The sequence below is a fragment of the Geotrypetes seraphini genome, chromosome 9, assembly GCF_902459505.1.
Source record: "Geotrypetes seraphini chromosome 9, aGeoSer1.1, whole genome shotgun sequence".
Lineage (NCBI taxonomy): Eukaryota > Metazoa > Chordata > Amphibia > Gymnophiona > Dermophiidae > Geotrypetes > Geotrypetes seraphini.
In genome coordinates this window covers 170,970,859-170,994,198 of record NC_047092.1, presented here as the reverse complement: position 1 = coordinate 170,994,198, position 23,340 = coordinate 170,970,859, and the positions used below count along the sequence as shown (strand labels likewise).

General features: G+C 44.9%; 1 protein-coding gene and 1 pseudogene across 4 annotated transcripts in view; both read left to right on the top strand.

Annotated features, from left to right (window-relative positions):
- The window catches only part of TNIK (TRAF2 and NCK interacting kinase), a 388,169-nt gene that overhangs the window by 278,484 nt on the left and 86,345 nt on the right, over positions 1-23,340 (top strand). The window lies entirely within an intron of this gene.
- On the top strand, positions 5,485-5,603 carry LOC117367323 (annotated as a pseudogene).

Genomic DNA, 23,340 nt, shown 5'->3' with positions numbered 1-23,340 from the left:
TTATTAAGACTTAGCCAAAAGGAAAGATTTATAAGCCACAAAGAGTTTTACCTCATGCAAAATTGTCATTTCTTTAATCAGACATTAACTTTTTTTTTCTGAGGCCCTTCAAGTACCTACAAATCCAAAATGTGGCCCTGCAAAAACCACTGATTTGGTGCATGTCTATAGGAAAATCCAAGGATTTTAGATGGATTTCTGCTCATGGGTTTTATCCATTTCTTATACCTTTTGCTTTAATTTGATTTTACTGTATTTTGCTCATATGTATGTATTTTGTAACCCGCTTAGGTTTTAGGCGGGATATAAGTCTGTTAAATAAGGCCCCCCTTAGCGAAGCCACATTAGGCTTTTTTATTGCCAGCTGCGGCAGTATTAGCTCTGAAGCTCTTAGGAATTCTGTGAGCATCGGCGCTAACACCGCTTTGGCTGGCGATTTAAAAAAATAAAAATAAAAGCCTAACACAGCTTCGTGAAAAGGGGGGTTAAATCCTACCAAAGATTATAAGAACATACAAGTCAATATTTAAACACTGCGAAGACTGGTTTAAAACTCTGGCTGTGGCATTTAAATAATCCACTTATATTTACCACCACCATCCAGAATTCTATATGTGGCACTTAAGGTTAGATGCTACTTTCATGCCGAGTTTGTGGCGCAGAAAAGCATTCTAATGGATGCAAGGTGCCAAAATGGGCTGGCGTGGCAGATCAGCGCAAAAACCCACTTCTGTGCCCACTTATAGGGCTCCTTTTACGAAGCCGCGCACTAATTTGCCGGTCGTGCTAGCCGCTAACACCTCCTCTTGAGCAGGCGGTAGTTTTTCGGCTAGCACGGGGGTTAGCGCGCGCTAAAAAGGTGCGTGCGTTAAAGCCGCTAACGCGGCTTCGTCAAAGGAGCCCATAGTGTTTAAGTGTTTCTGTGCAGATCTGCAAAGGGGTCGTTGTGGAGTTCTGCCCATCTAGGCCCAAGCACCACCCATGTGTACACATGCTTAAATGCCATTATTCTAAATACTTATGATTACAACTATGAATTATTTCTATAGCGCTTCCAGACAAAAGCAGCGCTGTACACAGTCACAAAGAAGACAGTCCCTGCTCGAAAGAGCTTACAATCTAAGCAGACAAGACAGACAAACAGGATGTCATAAATACAGTTAAGGGAAATGGTTAATCATCTGGCTGGGTTGGAGGGCAGAGGGGAGTCCAGGACAATCAAGTCATTGTGATATCACTGATGAGGTTGGCTCTTATTGGTGGAATGAGGCATTATGACATCACAATCTCAGCTCTGCTTCCCAGAGACAAACAGGATGTCATGGATACAGTTAAGGGGAATGGTTAATCAGTGGGCTGGGTTGGAGGGCAGAGGGGAGTACAGGACAATCGAGCCAATGTGACATCATTGATGAGGTTGGCTCTTATTGGTGGAATGAGGCATTGTGACATCACAATCTCAGCTCTGCTTCCCAAAGACTGAAACTCTTCACACTACTACTACTACAATGAATTATTTCTGTAGCGCTACCAGACGCACGCAGCGCTGTACAGAGTCACAAAGAAGACAGTCCCTGCTCCAAAGAGCTTACAATCTAAACAGGCAAGACAGACAAACAGGATGTCATGGATACAGTTAAGGGGGAACGGTTAATCTGCTGGCTGGGTTGGTGGGCAGAGGGGAGTAGGGTTAAGGATTGAAGGCTATATCAAAAATGTGGGCTTTCAAACAAGGGAAGGGGTTTGGTGGACAAACTCTGGTAATTTATTCCAGGCATAGGGGGCACCTAGATGAAAGGAACGAAGTCTGGAATTGGCAGTGGTGGAGAAGGGTACAGCTAAGAGCAACTTATCTGAGGAACGGAGTTATTTGGGAGGTGTATAAGGAGAGAGAAGTGAGGAAGAGAGATTGAGGGGCAGCAGAATGAACACACTTGTAGGTCAGCAATAGGAGCTTGAACTGTATGCGAAGGCGGATAGAGAGCCAGTGAAGTGATTTAAGGAGAGGGGTGACATGTGCGTAGCGAGGTTGGTAGAAGATGGGTCATGTGGCAGCACTTGCACAATTGTTTGCAAACTTGGTCCTGAAGGCACCCCATTCAGTCAGGTTTCCAGGATGTCCACAATGAATATTCATGAGCGAGATTTGTCTGCGGCGCAGGCAGTCCATGCAAATATCTCTTTATGAATATTCATTGTGGATATCCTGAAAACCTGACTAGCTGAGGTGCTTCTGGGGGACCAAGTTTGGCAACCACTGCGCTTGCGTTATCAATGTGTAAATGTTATAGGGTTACCCCTATGGAGGTAAACCCTCTGGATATCAGCTGTTAATTATTTTAGCTCGCTTTTCTCTCTTCGAAGCTGTGCAGGAATCTCGTCAGCCTCATTCTTGCGAGGGAGGTAGGAATGGTTCAATATTGTGTTTTCAATCATTAGGGACAAGAAGGTCCTCTGGAGTCCTGCAGAACTTGCCTGTCCCTCTCCCTACTGAAAGTGTGATATTGAAACGGCACCCCCCCACTGGCAGGAATGTAGGTGGAAGACTCCCACAAGCTTAGCAGGAACATTGCTTGCAGTATATGTGAACAGTTGTCAATTTTCCTTCTTTTGCTGTATGTTGTAGCAAATTAGCATTTCTCTGCTGGTAGTTCACATTGTGTGCTTTCAGGAAATTAGTGGTTTACCAAGTTGCTTAACTATGGCAAAATTAAAAAAAAAAAAAAACCAACAACCCGTAATAGAAAAGTTTTACAGTGTTTTCAATTCAGCTTACTGTTTATGAAGAACATTTATGTTTGTTTATTTAAGATTTGAAATACGGTTCCTGCATTTTTACTGACCTAAGCCGTTTATAATGTATCAAACTCAAAAGAAATTAGGTACTTGAGCAAAACTACCCTATCTGTCCCGAAGGCTCATAATCTTGCTAAAGTACCCGATAAACTAAAAATAAGTAATAATAACACATGATACATTTCCAAGATTAAAAAATCAAAGAAATAGAAATAATGAGCCAAGTATAGGACAATTAAGCCACTGTAACATCACTGATGAGGTATTGTGGAATGAGGCATTATGACATCACAATCTCAGCTCTGGAATGTTGCTCTCATTGGGGTTCCGGAATCTTGCTACTCTATGGGTTTTGGCCATTTAAAAAAAAAAAAAGAAAAAAAAAAAAAGAGGTTGTTATTGGGGGCTGTCCATTTATATACCTAGGCACTTCCACATTAAGTTTCTGCCCTGAGTTTGGCTGCCTACGCTTGGTTTTGCTGCCTTATGGGTTAGCGAACAGCAAGGTGGAGTAGGTGTCAAGGGCGTGCCAGTGTATCATTCGTGTGGTTCATTTCTTCACTTGGGGTTCCGATAACGTGCGGCGATGTTGGAGGTTTCCTTAGGCCTTCTGCCTGGGTGCTGCGTCCGCCTGCTTGGGCTCTTGACTTGTTTCTGCGGGGTAGTTGCAAGAATTCCGAGTGGAGGGTCTCTCTTGAGGCCTGATGGTTCTTTTCTTCTTGCTGTGGGCCAGCTTGTCTGTGAAAACCTAGTGGCGCAAGGGTTGTGTGCTGGGTTAGTAACAAGGAGCTGAGGTTCAAGCCCCAGCTAAGGAGTAGAGCTGATATGGCTCCAAAAGAAGAGGCGAAGGTTCAAGTCTATTTAAAAAAAAAAAAAAAAAAAAGCTAGACGGCCTTCCGCTCTAGAAGCATGGTCTAGTGGCGGCTGATCCCTAAGGGCAAGATCCTCTGCTTGCGAGGTCGTAGGGTAGCTGGCACTGTATGCCCAATGAATTCTCCCCTTCCGCTCTCTTTTGGAGTGGAAACCTGGTCTGTTTTCGGCCAGGTACAGCTCGTTTCTCTGGAGAGGCGTATGCTGCTTCTGGATTACGCCTGGTGCGCCTTGTCTTTCCTTTGCTTGCGTAAAGCTCAGGCAGGTTGCTGAATGTCCTCATGCTCCCCTTCACATCGCAAGACGGTGTTCTTTTTCCTGGTTGACAGTTTTCTCATGAAGGAGTAGTCGCTTTACTGTCATGTCAGGGAGCTGTGACCTTTTTTCAGGATGCTTGCACCTTTGCATCCTCCTCTCGTTTCCAGAGTCTCTCTGTTTTGCGTTTCTCTTTGAAGTGTGGCTGGTCCTCGGGACAGTTCTTGTAGTTCTTAGGGTACCACTTATTAGTGGGTGGCCAAGATGGGGGCTTTGGGCAGGCTGGATTCCATTCGGCTGCATTAGTTTCTCAGGGTTACCCATTTCTGCAGTCAACCTGGGAAGATATTTACATTTTCTCTATGGACTCTGAGTCTGCACTAGGTTGGCCTGCCTCTCTCGGAGCAGCGCTTTCGGTTTGGGGCACATTCCATTTCACCTACCCAAGGGTTCGGTGGCACTGCCAGGCGATTTGTCTGATTTATGCTTGACTGCCTGCTTGATTCGGACGACTTCCAGTCGGGTCTTTTGACTGACACGAAGCGGGTGGTTTCTTTTCCTCAATTCTTTACATGCGCATCTTCATATTTGCAGTGCTCTTTTTTCCTATACTAGTTATAGGTATATCGGGTTGAGGCGGTTATTCTTATAGGAGAGACTTGTAATTCTTTCCAGAGCCTTGAGTGTGGAGTCTCGATCTCAGATTGGCGTTCTTCGCTTACCATGGCTAGGAGTATGGGATTCTGTTCAGGTTCTAGCATCCATATTGCTGACCCCTCTGGGAACCTCGGCTTGCTTTCCCTTCTAACGCTCAGCAGCTGCTTTTATTCCAGTGGTTCTCGGTATCTCTGGGCTCCTATTAGTTGCTAGGCTTCTCCTGCATAGCTTTGTATGATTTAGGGGCTCAGAAAGATTGTCTTTCCAGGGCATGCCTCGGTCTTTCCTGGACTAGCTTATGACCACCGACTATTCCGGACTGTCGGGTTGGGGGGCTCGGTGGCTTCCATCCTCAGCTTCAGGAGTCTGGTCTTCAGAGGCGACTAAGTTCTGGTTCCTTCTTCTACTCTTGAGCATGGTCAGGCTTCCTTTCTGGAGCTTCAGACCATTCTTCCGGAATGCCGCTGAGGGCCCTTTCAGTCAGTATTATGATGGGGGTGTTTCTCTGCAGCTTGGGCAGTAGGTGATGTACTCAGTTGCCAGGTACAGTGGTTGTTCTACTTCGATGGGTGGACCCTCATCTTTCTATTCGGTTGACCGATCATTTTTCAGGTCAGGAAAAGAGTTTGGTTAGTCTTTCTCTCTGCGAAATCTGAGCATAGCTCATTTATTGGATGTTACTGTGTACAGCACTGCGTACGCTCTAGAAGTGTAGACGTTAGTTATAGTGATATCTTCTACATCCTGGTTATTGGGAATTTTGGCTCAGGTGTTCCACTTTTCTTGTGGTGGAAATAAGATCTCCTGGAACTTGACCTCATGGCCTCGTCTCACAATTCCATGCTTCCTAGCTTCTTAGGCGGGCACAGGAAGTGGGAGTTAAAGGGGGTAACAGTGTGGCTTCTTTTTTACAGCCATACCACCCTGAATGTGCCCGATCTCGTCTGATCTCAGAAGCCAACCAGGATAGGGCCTGTTTAGTACCTGGATGGGTGACCACCTGGGAATACCAGGTGCTGTAGGCTTGAAAAAAAATAAAATAAAATAAAAAAAATCCTCTGGTTTCTCTTTTTCACTGTTTTCCCCTGGCTGATGATAGCTTGGATTTGCCATCTCAAGCTCGCTTTAGGGGCACAGTATTGGTACAATCTCTGGCTTGGCTGCGCTATGTGGATCTGTTGAGCCTTTCGACAGCCGGACTAAGAAGTTTCCTTTTATCTCCGACTTTGCTCTCCTTGATTGAGATCAACATGGATATTCATACTACTTTGGTATTACGACCTAGCTTTTGAGCAGTCTTGACTGGCGTGTGACGGTAATGCGAAGCAGGTTGTTTCTTCTCTTATCCAGGCGCTACAGACGTCTTCTCCTGTGGCTTCTGCTTCCTTTTGGAGGTGTTTCCTTTCTTGAATACTTCTCAACAGTTGCACCCTTCCTGAGTTCCTTTTTAGCACAGGTATATTGCCGATGGCATAGCGTTCAATTCCCTTCAGCTTCAATTACCATTCTTGGCTTGTTACAGGAACTAGGTATATGGCCCTTCGCTGACTTCTCAGCTTCCTGTAGTTCAGTTCCTAAAGAGAAGGCGGTATATTCATGCACCTCTTAGAAAGCCCGGTTTGGTGTAATTCATTCACGTACTTCTTCTAAGTTACCGATGGCTTCATTTTAGCCTTGTCCTTTGGGGCTCTAAAGAGCTGTGCGGTTGTCCATGGGATTCCTTGTGGTCATGGCTTCAGCTTTGCAGTTGCGATGTTGCAGGCCTTGTTCAACGGGGATTCCTATTCCTTATTTCCGTCATATGGGGTGTCAGTTCGGATGGTACCACTATTTCTTTCTAGGGCGTGTCATCCTTTCTTTTACATCATGCTCGCTTTTCCTTCCTTCTTCCTGGAAGGAGATAGTGGAAGCAGTACTTTTATTCACTGCATTTTTTGAAACGTATGTAGCGTTCTCCGCGAGATCGGTTTCTAACAACTGTTAGTGGTTTATATCTCCTTTTTGGGATTCTTCAAGGAACGCCTCAGGCGTATGGCGGCATCCGATGCCTACCTCGCTCAATGGTCCAGGAGGACATTCTTTATACTTGCCTGCTGGCAGGGGAGCGGGTGGCGATTGAACTTCATGACCATTCCGCTGGAGCGATGGCTGCTTCTTGGGCTCGGCCCAGAGGGGTTTTGCCTTGGAGGAGATTTGTCTCACGGCTAACTGGTCTTCCGAGAGTACCTTCTCTCCGCGTCTCTGCATGGATGTGCGGGCACATGCGATAGGGTTTTTTTGATGCTTCGGTCGTTGCGAAGGCGGCGTTTGCTTCCCACCCAAATTAAGGATTGCTTTGCTACATCCCATTGGTCTCTGGATTCATCTGCTGCTTTGCTAAGGAAGGTAAAATTATGTTCTTACCTGTTAATTTTCTTTCCTTTAGAAGCAGCAGATGAATCCAGAGCCCCACCCTTTCTGGTATCTGGTTGTCAGTTTTTCGTGTACGGCTTTTAGTGATTGGGTGTTGTTCATGATTGTATTCTGTATCGTTGCTGTTCGCGAGGTGTTCTGGGAAAGAAGTTTTTTACATGCTATACCTACTGATGGTTAAATGTGCTTGGGCAAGGAGCTATACTGATGAGACAGGAGGAGTGCCAGCAAATAAGTACACCTGTTAATCAGTTTCTCTATCTCCACCTGCTGGTAGAAGTGAGCTATCCCATTGGTCTCTGGATTCATCTGCTGCTTCTAAAGGAAAGAAAATTAACAGGTAAGAACATAATTTTACCGTCCTTAAAAATCTGAGGTCCGTGCCGCCTGTAGTTAGTTTCTGGCTCTGACCTCGGTGACAATTTAGCGCTGACGGATCCGTCTCAGCATAGGGAGGGAAAAGTATTAGGATCCGTCAGTGCTACAATGTCACCGAGGTCTGTCAGAGCTGATTTACTGGGGCTGCAGGAAACCAGTTTAAATGATTCGTTTTGGAGCCGCTCCAGCACTAGTCTCTGGCTCCGACAGACCTCGGTGACATTTTAGCGCTGACGGATCCTAATACTTTCTCCTCCCTATGCTGAGACGGATCCGTCAGCGCTAAATTGGGTTCATAGACAACTCGGCGAAAGACAAAGGCACGCGCCGACAACTGAGCGCAAGACGGAGGTGTGCGCCGAAGAAAATTACAGTTTTTAGGGGCTCCGACGGGGGGTTTTGTTTGGGAGCCCCCCCAGTTTACTTAATAGAGATCGCGCCGGCGTTGTGGGGGGTTTGGGAGGTTGTAACCCTCCACATTTTACTGTAAACTTAACTTTTTCCCTAAAAACAGGGAAAAAGTGAAGTTTTCAGTAAAATGTGGGGGGTTACAACCCCCCACACCCCCCACAACGCGGCACAATCTCTATTAAGTAAAGTGGGGGGGTTCTCCCCCACTCCCCCCCGTCGGAGCCATAAAAACAGTAATTTTCTGCGGCGCGCACCTCCACTCTGCGCTCAGTTGTCTGCATGCGCCTTTGTCCCGGCGCGCTTTTGACCTGACACCCTAAATTGTCACCGAGGTCTGTCAGAGCCATAAACTAACTACAGGCGGCACGGACCTCAGATTTTTAAGGACATGCGGGTTTAGATCCGCGAGGTCCGTCAGGTCCGCGTTTTACCCCTTCCCCAAGCCAGTTGGGTTTTCAGGATATCTACAATGAATGTGCATGAAATAATTTGCATACACTGGAGACTCAGTTCACATTTCTTAACTATGTGCTTTTTAAGTGTCTGTTCCTTTTGTGTGTGGCGCCAAGTTGGTTGGAAATGCTCTCTGCTGGATTCTGTTTATGGCGCTGAGATTGGGTGCAGATCAGAGATCTGTGTGCAAATTAATCAGCTAATGAGCTAATTAAGTACAATTGATTGATGTTAACACTCAAATTTTTGCATTTCCGTGGGCAAAAATTGAAATTTGCCCAGGGATCTCCTTGGACCCTAAATTCCCTAGCGTGCAACTCAAAAGGAGGCTTGAGCAGGGGCGCTCCTGAAAAGTTGCCTCGTTTCCATACCCAAATGCTCGGAGTTGAACACCAGCGTTTACACCAGGTTTCAACTGGCATAAATACGGGCACCCAACATTTGGTGCAGAAATAGACTCCAAGGCCCCAATTCTATAAACGGGGCTTAAAAATTAGGCGCTGAGCAATGCAGCGCGTGGCCGCTGTCAATCTTGAGTTAGGCACCGTAAAAAGAATCGCACTTGATGGCTCCTAAATTGGGCTTGCATGTCAAAACCTTAGGTGTCCCCATTTACGCAAGGATTTTCTTGGCCTAGATGCTAGCGCCGAAGCCCAATTTAGGTGCCTTAGATGCAAAACGTGCGCAAGATCAGCCAAGGATCCGCCCCCCCCCCCCCTAGCGACGCTTACTTTCTGGTAGGCGCCTATAATCTAATTTAATTGCTATTTAATGGCAATTTTCAATTAATGGCACCGATTAAGTGTAATCATGTAATTGAATAATTAAGTTAGGCCCTACATTGACTATACAGTATGCGCCAATCTTGGCATCTTTTGTAGAACCAGGACCCCTGTGCTTTTCAGTAAATTACATTACATTAGTGATTTCTATTCCGCCATTACCTTGCGGTTCAAGGCGGATTACATCCAAACTAAAACAAAAATTACATTAAAAATTTGAAGGCATAGAATAAGCGATGACATAGAATTTTTAAGATAATATATATTGGGTAAAGAGTTACCAAAGGGAAGTGGAGGTCTTTAGGAGATAAGAATAGGGTGAAATTATGGATTTTAGATAACGTTTGGTAGATAAAAGAGTATTAGAGAGATCTAAGGGTAAATAGAGTGTTGGATATTGGCACTCAGCAAAAAACAAAAGGAATTGACCCCAAAATATCCACAAAGAAGAAAATCCAGAGAAAATAAAAAAAAACTCTGTGGAATGATGATGTTCCTAAATGGACTTTATTTTAAAGTATCAAAGTTCCAAAGGTACACTAAAATCATCCACATAAAATAATTCCATCCACATAAGAGCCTTAAAGGACCTAGTCCGCTAGGGATACAGGACCCAACACGGTCCGCGTTTCGACAAAAATGCAAGCAGTGTCTCACTTCTGGCTCACCACACAATTGTTTCCCATGTACTCACCTTTATAGGACCCCCAGGGACCCCTGAAGAAGACTTTTTGTCGAAACGCGGACTGTGTTGGGTCCTGTATCCCTAGCGGACTAGGTCCTTTAAGGCTCTTATGTGGATGATTTACTTTTATGTGGATGGAATTATTTTATGTGGATGATTTTAGTGTACCTTTGGAACTTTGATACTTTCAAATAAAGTCCATTTGGGAACATCGTCACTCCACAGAGTTTTTTTTTATATTGGCACTCAACCTGGAGTACATTGTGCAGAAAAGCTCTCCGTGCCAATTTTTTTCCATCGACAAAATCTCCACACCATTTATAGAATGTCTCCCTTCCGTGTATTTTAGAAAAGATTGTTTATTTATTTATTTTTATCAACAGAACTTATAGATCCCTTTTCTAACCTACATAACCTGTTCAGTTATCCTCTGAGGAGCCCTTTAACTAAACTGCGTTAAGCAGCTGATGTGAGGTTAGCCACACAGTAGACCAGTGATTCCCAAGTATTTTTACGACAGATACTTCAGGTTGAATGCTGTTTACCAGAAGAGCGTGCAGAGCCCATTTCCGCGCCCAAAAATTGGGCGCCAATATTTACGCTAGCTACCGTATCCTGCGCTAAAAAGGCAACCACGATGTTAGCTGCTTAATGTGAGAGAGGGTAGGATAGGGGTGTGATATGGGTGGGAGGAGGGGTAACTGGCTGTGACAGCTAGCGCAGCCAGTTACCCGGCTACCTGGCCTCAGCTGCCAAAAATGCCAATAGTGGAGCTGAACTTGGAGGCAGTAAATGCAGCTCTGCTATCAGCAGTCCAGTAGTGTCAATCCAGGGTCAAATAATCTCAAATAAATAATGGCAAGGCGTACTCTTCTCCATCTCTCTTCCTGTGTTCCAATCCCCTTGCCAACTCCAAAGCGCCTTGACATGCCCCCTTAATCGGACATACCAGTCTTTATCACCAAGCTCTCCTCCCCCTGTCAAACATCCAGATACCTCCTAGCACCTCCCCACCAGTCCCAGTCTACCCCATGCAGAAACTAAGCTCCATCCTTAAACCATGCCCCCAATGAAAAAATCCCGCCCCAAACAGTGGATGCACCTCCCCCTGGACCTTCCTGGGGCTGTCTTTGATAGCTGAATAGTCTGAGGCAAGAGCAATCCCCCTCTGTTCCTGCCTGGGCCTTGGCTGTTCTGCCAAATGACCACAAAGAATCTTCTTCAATAAAAGGTTGACCTCTAGTGGTAGTATCGCAAGCCTACTGCTAGGGATCATGGCAGCCATATTGCCGCCGGAGCTTGACAGGGTTGGAGTAGAGAGGGGACTGCTCCTACCTTGTTCCATTAGCCCAAGGGATGGTCGCTGAGTGAGTCCTGGTAGTTCTTGGGGAAGGAGGAGAGGGTTGACTGCCACTTGTAGAGGGTTGAGAGGTGTGCACGGCTTCATTTTAACTTGTTAGGGTATAGAGGTTTCCAGGAATTGATCAGGTAGGAGGGGTCTTTCTGGGATCAGATTGGAAGGGTGATCTTTCTGGGGGGAGTTTGGATTGGTTCTCAGATTAGAGATGGCATTTCTTCCAAGGGGGATTGGATCAGGAGTACCTAATATTGGTGCAGTCAGTGATTAGGGGGTTGGAAGTGAGGTGAGTGACAGGTGTGCTACGATAGGTCTTGGGGCCAGAGCTACGTTGCATGCCTGGGATGACAAGCGAGGGCTATCAGCTCAGGCAGGTAACGCGGTGTCTGTGCATTAATGCTCTCTTGGGCACACCCTTCGTTCACCACACATTCTTTGCACTCCCTCCATGTTAAGTTTTGCTTTTAATTTGTCATAAGTGCAAAACAATGCAGTTTAGTAAAAAAGGCCTCTATTTGCACTTTTACCTTGAAAGTTATATTGTATTTTTATGATTTTGCTAGTTTTTAATATTTTATTGTTTTTATGTATTCCAAACCAGGATTAAATTAACAAAACATAACCAAACAAATCCTGCAAAATGCTGTGCACAGAATTAAAAAAAAAAAACCCCAAACATTTATGTGTTTTATTGTGAATCAAATCAATAACAAACATTAAAGGCTTCTTTTACAAAAGTGCGTTAGGGCCTTAACGTACGGAACAGCGCGCACTGAAATGCGTACGCTAGCCGCTACTGTCTCCTCTTGAGCAGGCGGTAGTTTTTTGGGGTAGCGTGCGCTAATCCGGTGCGTGCGTTAAAAACGCTAGCACACCTTTGTAAAAGGAGCCCTAAAAAAAATTACCCTCAGAGCTATCCAAAATCTTTTTTCCTCATAGAAAATAAAAAATAAACTACTTTATATCATCTCTTTCAAAACCAGTTTATATCATACCTTTATAAGGTTTTTTTTGCATGTGTGTTTGCCGTACCTTGGCCACCTCCATGCACAGATTTTTCAGCTTTTAGCACCATAAAGGCATGAAAACAGCTGGAGTAGAGTGAAATGTTGGGCTATATCAGTGTTTTTCAACCTTTTTACACCTATGGACCAGCAGAAATAAAAGAATTATTCTGTGGACCGGCGGTTGAAGAACACGGGGCTAAGTCGTGGGCCAGACCCCGCCCATCTCTACCCAATCTCCACCCCCAGACCCCGCCCCCATAATAGTACTAATTGCACCTTGCACGTCCTGTGCCTCATCTGGAAGCCTTCCCTCTGACGTTGCAACGTCAGAGAGAAGGCCTCCGGTTCAGTCGCAGGACGCGCGTAGGAGCCACTGCCCATGGCTTTGTGCACTGGATCAGTGAGAAAGAGGGAGCCGTCTCAAAGATAACGCCGCATCGATCGCACCGTGGACCGGCGTTTGAAAAATACTGTTTTGGGCCTGATGCATGTGCTGGCCCTGTGGACCGGCAGGAAATTTCTGTGGACCGGCACTGGTCTAAGGACCGGTGGTTGAAGAACACTAGGCTATATAGACACACTTAGAGAACTGGTGTGTTTACCCTATGAAGAGTAGAGTTTCAAGCAAGTCATTAAGGGGCATGACTGCACAGGTATAATCCGAAGGATGAGCTTTAGTGCCTGGAGGAGGAGAAGCATGGCTTAAAAAATTAGCTGCTTCCGATCAACCTACCTTTTCTCCCTAAGGTTTAAAAAATTGCTCTATAACTCCAGAGCTGTCGGAGCTCTGATCTTAAAAAAAAAAAAAAAAAGAACATCAATTTTGCTTTTGTTTTCTCTCTTTGAGGAGTGGTATGAGCAAAACCGATTCCCGTACGTGGAACTACATCATGGATTTCAAGCGACTTTCAGAGAGAGAAAATAAGAAACACAGAATATTGCTGAAGAGCCAGGCCATCATATTCTTATGAAAACAGACTTCATTTTGTTTTGAAGCTCTATAAAGCATACTGAAGGAACAGTTGAAATTTAATACATAACACCATTCAATTTCTGTGCTTTTAATCTCTAAAGTCGGCACAGCCGCGTGAGACACACTGTGGAGTTTCTGCAGAGGAGAATTGACGCTGAAGTGCCATAAACAAAGCAGAACTGAATGAATGAGTCAGCTGGAAACCGGCAAAATGTCAAAGGAAATGCGAGTCATCAGTCCGACTTGTTAAGATGCTATATTTAGGGTCAAAAAATAACAGTGTTTTTCATATAAGTTTTTTTTAAAAATGTACACTGAAATCTGGGAGGTAGAACTTCGGTGGAGTATAGCTTTTTCATCTTTCAAAACAGATGCTTTCTTTGTATTGAGCATGCACATTCTGTGTAGGTTGATGTAGAGAATGACACGGTGACAAAATTCATCACCGTCCCCGTCCCCGCGGATAACCGCGGGAAATCATCCCATGTCATTTTTTCGTGTCTATTCAACCTCAGGTTGTTCTACTCCAGCATTCTTCAAAGCAAAGCTTGCGGGTCAGTGGTTGTGGCCATTCATACTCTGATTCTTATGTGAGCCAAGGATAATGAAGCCATTGTGACATCACTGATGTGATTGGCTCTCAGGCACTGGTCGAATGAGGCATTATGACATCACAATATCCGCTCTGGATACCAGAGACTGTCATTCTGTAGTGTCTATTTCAACCTCGGTCCTTCGACACCAGCATTCTTCAAAGCAAAGCTTGCGGGTCAGTGGTTGTGGCCATTCATACTCTGATTCTTATGTGAGCCAAGGATAATGAAGCCATTGTGACATCACTGATGTGATTGGCTCTTAGGCACTGGTGGAATGAGGCATTATGACATCACAATATCTGCTCTGGATACCAGAGACTGTCATTCTCAACCTCAGTCCTTCTACACCAGCATTCTTCAGAGCAAAGCTTGTGGGTCAGTGGTTGTGGCCATTCATACTCTGATTCTTCCCTCTCTCCTTAAAGAATAACATGAAGATGGTTTCCCGCGGTTATCCACGGGGATGGGAACGGTGATGAATTTTGTCACCGTGTCATTCTCTAGGTTGATGCAGTCAATAATTTGGTACTCCCAATTGGCGCACTGGGTAGCAACCTTACTTTTAGTGACAGGAGGCTAGTGACCTCTCAATTGAACACAGGACAAAAGCGCTGCGACAAAGATGCGCTGAAAATCGCACGCAGGATGTATGAGCACCGCCAGTCCTGCTGCTTTAGATCCATTACATTAGCGCTGCGAGTCCTTGCGCTCCCGCTGGGGGGGGGGACCCCCACTACACTGAAAAACTCCCGAACTCCGAAAACTTAATGGAAAACGGAAGTTTTAAGTATACTTGGGGTTCACCCCTCCAAGCCACCCCCCCCCAACAGGAGCGCGAGGACTTCTACATGTACTGGTGGAGCTTCCCCCCATACTCCCCTCAGTGGTAATGTTACCAGTTAAAAGTGGCATGACCGGCGGCATGCATACACCCTGCGCGTAATTGTCGGCACGCCAATATCCGGTGCACTTTAGTTATGGAACCAAAAAAAAAAAAAAGAAAAATTTAATTGGGCGATGGGCCCCTCTCCGATTCTATATAAGATAAGCACCTATTGCATGGCGCCTAACACCTAAGTGGGCATTTCTATGGGCAGAGCATGACTTAGGCATCGCTAAGTGCCATTCTGAAATGTAGGCCTTTAAAACCCTCGCCTACATTTCAGGCACCGCTGGCCGTGATCCTGTAAATGGCACCTAAGTGTGATCGACCTGCAGCCAATGCCATTTTTTTTTAGATTCGGCCCCTTTGTGCGTTCATTTCATTTCCTCTGTCTTTCTGAGGAGAGACTGGAAGCCCATGCGTCATCTATCAAATGCAACTAATTTATTTACTTCTGTACTATTTTTCAGAAATAAAAACTAATTGACAGCGCGATGTCTTTTTACTTATCGTTTTTAATGCAGTGTCTTTAGCATGCCCCGACGGGACCCGTTTCGTCCACAAGGGCTTTCTCAAGGGTTCATAGAGGAGCTCTGTATGGTACAAAAACATTATTTGCAAATCTAATTATAGCATACATTATTATCATCCCTTAAATTGTCCCGTCCCGTCGGGGCATGCTAAAGACACTGCATTAAAAACGATTAGTAAAAAGACATTTGCGCTGTCAATTAGTTTTTATTTCTGAAAAATAATACAGAAGTAAATAAATAAGCTGCATTTGATAGAGGAAGCAATGATATGAGCTAAGTCAAAACATCTCCATTGGATTTCTGTTAGAGAATGACATGGTGACAAAATTCATCACCGTTCCCGTCCCCGCGGATAACCGCGGGAAATAATCCCATGTCATTTTCTAGTGTCTGTTTCAACCTCAGTCCTTCTGCACCAGCATTCTTCAAAGCAAAGCTTGCGGGTCAGTGGTTGTGGCCATTCATACTCTGATTCTTATGTGAGCCAAGGATAATGAAGCCATTGTGATATCACTGATGTGATTGGTTCTTAGGCACTGGTGGAATGAGGCATTATGACATCACAATATCTGCTCTGGATACCAGAGACTGCCATTCTGTAGTGTCTATCTCAACCTCAATCCTTCTACACCAGCATTCTTCAAAGCAAAGCTTGCGGGTCAGTGGTTGTGGCCATTCATACTCTGATTCTTCCCTCTCTCCTTAAAGAATGACATGAAGATGGTTTCCCGCAGTTATCCGCGGGGACGGGAACGGTGATGAATTTTGTCACCGTGTCATTCTCTAATTTCTGTTTTGATGTAAGCGACTTTCTGAGCCCATTTGCCAAAGGTATAGGCGAAATAGAAGTCCCTAATGTAATGAAATGTAATATAATGTAATCCTATTGAGTGAGGATTGCTGTGTTGTGGTAACTTCCCTCCACCCCCCATGACCGATGGACACACCCTTTTTACATCTGGACCTGTTAGCTGCAGTGAAACCAGAGAAAACCAGGGATCAGCTGTACCTATAGCCTTGCTAAAGAAAACAAATTAGTCTGACCAAATGGGGTTTGTAATCCTTATCGGCAGCTAGGTTGAATGCTCCTGTGTTAATAGATATGTTGAAAGCTTTTCAAGAATGCAGAGGTCCCACTAATCTCACAGAAACAGTTACCGAGACAAATCTTGACCTTTCAAATTAAACACCCCCCCCCCCCCCACCCTCCGTTGCACACATAACTGACTTGATGAATTTTGTTCAGCAAACTCACTGAATGGACAAAATTTGTCTAGCAAAGAATATCACAATCCCTGTGTATCATTTCATGATGCAACTTACATCTGGAGTATCGTATGCAGTTCTGGTAACCTCATCTCGGAAAAGATATAGCAGAATTGGAAAAGGCAACGAGAAGGACACCCAAACTTGGAGAAGGGTCAGCTGAAGGGGAGATATGATAGAGGCCTATAACATAACATAACATTGCGCTTATTAACCACTTAACCACAAGTTAAACGCGATGTACAAAAGATTATTAACAGTGAACATAATCTAGGAAATAAAATAGATTAGTTAACTCAGGTATTTAGAAAAGAGATAAATCTTCAGCTGTGTCCTAAAAGGTGTATAAGAATGAGCTGTAAGCAACAAACATCGAAATTCTTTGTCATAAGAAGTTTCAAGTTTATTTCAAATATTTGATATAATCGCAGTATCCAAATCCAATGCGATTTGCAAAATTAAAAATAGAAAAAATAAAAAATTTCCAACAAACCCGAACATTAAAGACAATTATGACGTAAAAACACTGATGAAGAGGAGGGAGGAAAAAAATGGATTAAATACAATTCGAAAATAAATAAAAAGGAAGGGTAAGGAAACAAAAGGCTGGGGAACGGTACCCACTTAATTTCTACTTAACAGTGTTCCTTGTCCAGATAAATTCCAGGGAATGAGATAATGTGATTATGAAAAGGGTCAGTTAAAGGCGTCCTTAAACAGCCAGCTTTTTAGTAGTCCTTTAAATTTAGTAGATAATTTTTCTTCTCTTATATTGAGAGGAAGAGAATTCTAAATTTGGGGAGCTGTAACAGAAAAGATCGAATCCCTCCTTGAATAAATAATTTTTAGTGAGGGAGTTACCAGCAGGGATTTTTCTTCTGATCTAAGAGATCTTACAGGACTAGAAACATAGAAGTAGACGGCAGATAAGGCCACGGCCCATCAAGTCTGCCCACTCTAATGACCCTCCCTATCTATCTTTGCGGATAGATCCCACATGTCTATCCCATCTGGCCTTAAAATCTGGCACGCTGCTGGCCTCAATAACCTGAAGTGGAAGACTATTCCAGCGATCAACCACCCTTTCAGTGAAGAAGAACTTCCTGGTGTCACCGTGCAGTTTCCCGCCCCTGATTTTCCATGGATGCCCCTTAAATTTTTTTTTAACTGTATGGTATTAAAAATCTTTCTAAAAATGCTGTGGCTTTGTTTACTAATATCTTATCTTATGTGGAATGCTAAAGTGTGAAAAATTAAAAGTTGAAAATAAAAAAAATTTGGGGACACACGTCACTTTACCAAGACCGATGATGAACACATCACCCCAATAAAGGGCATGAAAAACCAATTTGAGATCCGGTAATTCAGTATTACTTGATATCAGTTTGTTCTCTAGTCATATGATGGCCAGTACACGATTGACATGTGACTGGCGCTGGTTTTGGAGGTGACGGCCAGTACCGGCGCCAGTTGCAGAATCTGGGCTTAGGCGACTTAACTGTTGCAGAATCATGCCTATTAAATTAGGTGCCTAATTTTCAATGAGTGCTAATTAAGAAGGGTTGAGTGCCAATTATGGCACCTATATAGCCTATAAATTAAGTTAGGCGCCTTGGGTAGTAAGGTTTTTTTAAAATAATTCTGGTAATTTATTGTGAACTAGTAGAAAGATTAAGGGCTCCTTTTACTAAGCTGTGATAGCGGTTTTAGCGTGCGCTAGACGCTAACGCCAGCATTGAGCTGGCGTTAGTTCTAGCGTAGCGCGAGTGTAGCACATGCTAAAATTCTGCGCGCGCTAAAAACGCTTTCGCAGCTTCGTAAAAGGAGCCCTAAATGTAGATACTATGAGCCTTCATCCTAAAACACATAAAGTGTCCTCCGTAGAGTGTGAATAATCTCTTAGTTACGTGCTACTGCTCTCTGGTGGCCGCTTCTGCCAACACCCATAAGCCTAATGCTCTAATATTCAGATATTAAATGCACTCAATCTGCAGTTACCTCACTGCTTTTCTTTCCTTTGCTTTCTCTTTTTTGTTGTTTTTTTAAAATCTTGGCATGGCAAAATCTAAAGAGAAACTTTTTTATGCCCAGTAGACTTCTTCTGAAAGTGTCTCTCCAAGGGAGTGACAGCCATTCCTCTCCTGTCTGGCTTACTGACGCAAGAAGGCTTAGTTGCCCAACTGTGGTCAAATTTGCAATATTTCAACTTTGCGTCATTGCAAAAGAGAGCATCGCACATTTCTGCTAAGGCTGTATGAAAAGTAAAGTTTCCACCTCACAAACAGCTTCACAAAAATTCCTCAAAATTCACACACAGTACTCCCCCGAAATTCGCGGGAGTTACGTTCGCGGAGTGACCGCAAGTATCGGAAGAGTACTGTAATCAGCACTCCCCCTCCTCCTCTTCTCTTGCTCTGGCTCCGCCCGCTTTGTTTGGGTGTTTTCTGGAGCTCAGAACCCCCTGCCTTCGTCCCTGGTGGCGGTTGCCTTAGTCAGCGGCGTCTTCTTCTTAGGTAGCGGGTCCTGGGTATCTCCCCCACGCTCGCGCACGCCAGCCCCTTCCAAGTCCCCAAGCGAATGCTGAAGTAAAGAGCTCACGTTGTGGGAGGGGGCACGGGAGGCGCACGGCCATGGAAAACCGCTGGTTGGGGAAGGGAAGGCTGGCTGTGCGGAACTGGTAAGAGGCAGCGTAGGGTAGCGAGTTCATTAAAAGAATCGCATACTACTGTACAAAATGCGTGCTACCTTAGTGAGCCAGGCCCGTAGTAACAGAGATCTTTTCCATTGGTCAGTCATTCGCGGTATTATCTGACCAGAAGAGGCAGTCAGAAAGTACCATGAATGACTGAGTCTGCGAACCACGAATTAACGGGGGTACACTATATTTTCAAAGCTCTTGTAGTCTGTCATAGAAGAACTGCCTTGTTAAGGAGGATATTAACAAAGCGTTGACTGGCCCATCCATGGTTTTATTTAAGTTCTATGGGACAATATTTAGTGCTATTTAGACGGCTGGGAATATCCGGCTTAGCAGATTGGCCAGGGACTGATTATGTCATGCGACATAGACAGTAACTGCCAATATTCAGCAGCTTGCTGGCTAAAATCAGTGGTGAAAGACAACCACGTAAAAGGGTGGAATATCTTTGGCCATTGAGACTTAGCTGGCTAGCCAGTGAATATTGGCATAGCAGGTTATGTCTTGATCAGCCCAAAATAGACTGGAAGTTCAGTGCTGGGGCCGGAAATGGCGCCGGCATTGAATTTCTGGTATTGCTGTGGACCGTGGGAGATCGCCGTCGATCTCCTACAGTCTGAATATGAGCCTGTTTGTATCTTCATAAAACAGCATCACAAAACCAAGTGGGAAGGCATAGAAAGCTTTTTAAATGAATTAGTTTTGATAAAATCACAGCTAAAATGAACCTATGGGCTTGGGAAACTTATGCTCCTCCCTTCCTGTAAACTCCATTCCCTCTTTATCTGTACTCTTCTCCACCATCAACTCCAGACTCTGCCCCTTCTTTCTGGGTTTTCCCAGACGTCTGGTAACCCTAACCTAGACTAGTGAGCTCCACTGTTCCTTCTAAGCTGAGCGGGAGGGGGAAGGTGTAAAACGCGGACCTCAAGGACCCGACGGACTAAACCCGCACGTCCTTAAAAATCGGAGGTCCGTGCCGCTTGTAGTTAAGTTTCGGGCTCTGACAGACCTCGGTGACAATTTAGCGCCGACGGATCCGTCTCAGCATAGGGAGGGAAAAGTATTAGGATCCGTCAGCGCTACAATGTCATCGAGGTCTGTCAGAGCCGATTTACTGGGGCTGCAGGAAACCAGTTTAAAGGATTCGTTTTAGAACCGCTCCAGCACTAGCACTAGTCTCTGGCTCAGACAGACCTCGGTGACATTTTAGCGCTGACGGATCCGTGCTGGACCTCAGATTGCTGGACCGCAAGGTCCGTCAGGTTTGTGTTTTACCCCTTCCTGAGCAGGAGTCCTCCAACTACATTGCTGCCAGTAAGGACTAGTGCTCCAATATTGTGTTTTCAGTCACTAGGAATAGGCAGGGCTCCCTGGAGTCCTTCAGAGCTTCCCTATCTATCACTATTGAAAATATGATAGTAAAACGGAGCTCCCCTCTACAGTACTGTAGGCAGAGGATTGTCCGGGTGTCTGGAGGGATTTTCAAAACCCGGCAGTTTGTCCGGGTTTCGGAAGGGCCCGAGCTTGGGGCCGCGCCTGGAGGACCTCCGAGCACGTGCGGATGTGACGCGATGAAGTCGCACACATTCCTGCGTGTGTCTGATGACATCACGTCACATTCGCGGGTGCTCGAACGCCCTCCAGGTGCGACCCAGACTCAGGGAAGGAGAAGATATGAGGTTTGTGTCGGGGTGGAATGGGGCGGGGCCATGTGTCCTTTTATTTTTTTTTCCCCTTCAACAAATCTGGGAACCCTAGTCTAGGCTCGATTCCCTTTCTTTTTACTGTAAAACCTGGTGTAGATTTTCTAAATGATGTAGATTTTCTAGATAATTACACAGACAGATTTTCACAGTCCCCGTGGGAACTCATTTTCCCGTCCTGGTGAGTTCTTTTCCTGTCCCTGCCCCATTCTTGCAAGCTCCGTCCTCAACTGCACACTTTCAAATCCTAGGTAGCAACATTCTAGAGCTCAGATTGTGATGTCATAATGCCTCATTCCACCAATACCTAAGCTCCGCCCTCATCTGCACAAGCCTCAAACTCTTTAAAATCGTAAGTAGCAACATTCTAGAGCTCAGACTGTGATATCATAATGCCTCATTCCACCAATGCCTAAGCTCCGTCCTCATCTGCACAAGCCTCAAACACTTTAAAATCCTAAGTAGCAACATTCTAGAGTTCAGATTGTGATGTCATAATGCCTCATTCCACCAATGCCTAAGCTCCATCCTCATCTGCACAAGCCTTAAACACTCTAAAATCAAAAGTGTTCAAGGCTTGTGTGATTAAGGCAGAGCTTACAGGAATGGGGCGGGAACAGGGACAGTGACAAAACTCTCAGGGACAGAGCGGGGAAATTGAGTTCCTGCGGGGCCAGGGAAAAATTTGTCCCTGTGTCATTCTCTACTCCTTTCCAAGTCTATAGGCACAGCACTTGGACTCCCCCCTCATAAAACATGTAAAAAAATGTATGCAAATGTGGTATGGAATTGCTCCAGAATTTCCTAAATCTTGCTGCAGAAACACCAAATGTTTACCTCATTAAAAAAGGGCCATGCAGATAGTTCTACAATAAAAATGGATTTATGCCTGGAGAAAGAAAATTTAAAAACACCTACCCCCCACCACCCCCTGTCCCCTTATAGAATTTAGGGCTCCTTTTAAGCTGCGATAGCATTTTTAGCGTGTGCAGAATTTTAGCGTGCGCTAAACCCGCGCTACATGGCTAGAACTAACGCCAGCTCAATACTGGCGTTAGCGTCTAGCATGTGGCAATTCCGTGGGCGCTAAGCACGCGCTAAAACCGCTATCGCAGCTTAGTAAAAGGAGCCCTTAGTCTTCCTGAATTCTTTTTCTGCCTTAGAAAGGCTCATTAGTGCAAGGGATGGATTCCTGCGCAGATGTCGCTTCATCTTTCGCCTGCCCTGGAACCTGTGGGGCTAAATGAAAATGCATCTTCTCCCCTGTGCAGCGATCAATAGCACGCGTTTGGCAAGCGGTTTTGAGTGACGTGCAATTAAAAATCAGTATTGATTTCTGTGAAAGAGGTCTGAAATGGTAAAAACCTTTGTAAGGAAAAAGAAATTTGAGTTTCAAGGGAGTCGAGTTGGTAGCTTTAGTATACAGTGGGATGAAGGTCGTCTGGAGAAGGTAATTAGCTACCTGACATATTGAAAAAGATAAATGGATGGTGAGGATTTACTGTAAAAAAAAAAAATATATATATTTTTTTTTTTTTTTTTTTTGATAGGTAACTTTTTTCCAACAGCTGTTGATTTTACTTTGTAGAAAAGTAGCAGCTGGGTTGTGACTAGCGGTTGCTATTGCCTGTCCTTGTGTGGAGAAATCGGCTTTTAAAAGCAGCAGCGGCGTAGTTAGGTGGGGGAGGGGCGTCACCCCTCCTCCCCGCCTCCCCTCACCATGCATACGTCCTCCCCCTCCCCTTCCCGTACTTCTTCGTTCACTGCCGTGACCAACAACTTCAACGTGCTTCTCACGACCGCGACGTCTCTCCCGCTGAAGTCACTTCCGGATGCCGGGCATAGGAATTGATGTCGGAAGGAGAGCCGACGGTGGTCGCAAGGAGCACATTTATGTTCTCGTGGCTCGTGCCGGTGAACGACGAGCTACGGGGGGAAGGGAAGGGGCGTGGCAAGGGGGGAAGGGGCAGGGGAGCGGAGGAGGGGGCGCCACCATCCCGGGCACCTCTCTTTCTTTTCTTTTTTTAAAAAATAATTTATATTCTGCTTATCATTCAATTCTGTGCGGATTACAAATTATTCGGGTACTCAAGCATTATTCTCTATCTGTCTCGGCGGGCTCCCACTCTATCTAATGTACAGGGATTAAGCGACTTGCCCAGGGTCACAAGGAGTAGTGCAGGATTCGAACCCACAACCTCAGGATGCCAAGGCTGTAGCTCTAACCACTGCATCACACAAACCTCTCACCCTGGTTATGCCACTGAAAAGCAGTAAACCCTTTTTTTCACTAGTGCACCCTGGTTTAAATCTTTATGAAAACCTGTCTTTTTATTATGTATGGTATTTAGAGTGAGGGATGATGCATATGGCTCTTTGAGTTCAGTATGAGTGTTGGATGCTTTTTTCCCCCCCCTGCTGGAGTGTGTTGCCTCTTTCTTATTGTTTTTTTAATATGTCTATAATTAACAAGGTACAATATATCAGTTATCATAGACTTTTAATATAGAAAATATACAGTGCGTAATGGGCATAATTGCCCCCCAAATCATTATCTATACCACTGTCTCACAAACTTTTGTCAAGCTGCGGCACACTAAATGTGGTGGCCGCGGCTCGAGG